The following is a 1528-nucleotide window of genomic DNA, read 5'->3' on the forward strand; positions in this document are numbered from 1 at the left end:
CGAACACATCCCACACAGAGACTGATGCACAGATAAATCAAATTCAAGACTAATCATAGAGAATTTCTGAATCAGCATTGGACAGAAAAATCTAGGGATGAGTGTCCTCTAGTGGTTATCAAGAGAAAAGACTGCCGGTGGGTTGATTCTGACTCGTAGGGACTGTGGCTTAGAGTGGGGTTGACCCTTGAGATGTCAGGGCTGTGAGTGTTGGTGGAGGTGAACTGCTGCATCTTTCTTCCACAGGGAAATTCATGGGTGTAAAGGCTGGCCTTTAGGACGGAAACTAGAAATTTGACTGCTGCACCATCAAGATATCCAGTAAGAAAAATTACACACACACAGAGAATTTTTAAACTGTGAAATAGAAGTGAAAGTATATATATTAAAAATGGGCCAACAGTAGCACAATAGTAAAACACAAAATCACAAGAGAAAAAAGGTTATTCAGAAGTAATACATGAAGAAAGGAAAATTGATCCAATAGAGGCTAGGCTAACACAACAAATGATCATTTTCTGACTATGGCACTAAAAACACTTAAAGAAAGCAAGCACGGAGAGAAAGCAAAGCTTTTGAGATAAGTAAACAAGTGGATAACAAAATGATACTCAAAAAGACAACTGAAATCATCAAAACAAATGTAGAAGAAAGAAAAGGAAAACTATTGAAACTGAGGAGTAAAATAGCTGAATTTTACAAAGCAAGAAAATACTCAACAATAGAGTCAAACAAAAGAAAAAGGGAAAAATGAACAAGAAGACAAAATAACTGAACATACCAAATTTTTCAAAAGAGAACAACAAAACCCCCCTCACCAAAACAAAATAACAAACAATAGTGATCAAACTCAAAAGGAAATACCAGATCAATTAAGAAATCTAACATTAGAACTTCACTGCACCATAACAATATTAAAGTCAGTGAAACCGTTTTCCAGGACATAATCTGAAACAGTCTCCCACCTCTGAACGGCGAACACAATATATCCAGGTCTTTCCCAAGAATCAGTGTGGATTTCTCTCCAGAAACTCTGTGCACCAGATGACAAGGGGAAACATGTCAAAAACCTAGTTCCTATGTTAAAAGTGAATGCTATATGCTGTTCATATGTCAAACAGTTACACCCCCGACATTGTGTGACTCAATATCTACATTGCTGTTGTAAAGTGCCCTCCAGTCAGTTCTAACTCAAGCAAACCCATACACAGCAGAACGAAGTATGACCCAATTCTGTGCCATCCTAACCATGTTTCCTCTGTTTGAGCCCATCGTTGCAGCCATTGTGCCAATCCATCTCATTAAATGCTGTCTTCTTTTCCGCTGATCCCTACTTTTCCAAGCTCGATGTCCTTATCCAGGACCTGGTCCCATCGGATACAAGTCCAAAGTGGGGCAAACAAATTCTCTCCCCCTAAACATTCCAGCTGTGCTTCTTCTAAGACAGATGGTTGAGTCTTCCAGGAATCCATGGTATATTCAATATTCATTAGCAAGACCATAATTACAATATTCATTATCAACACCA

Source organism: Echinops telfairi, unplaced genomic scaffold, assembly GCF_000313985.2.
Source record: "Echinops telfairi isolate 266 unplaced genomic scaffold, ASM31398v2 ScPeMD7_7469;HRSCAF=8507_0, whole genome shotgun sequence".
NCBI lineage: Eukaryota > Metazoa > Chordata > Mammalia > Afrosoricida > Tenrecidae > Echinops > Echinops telfairi.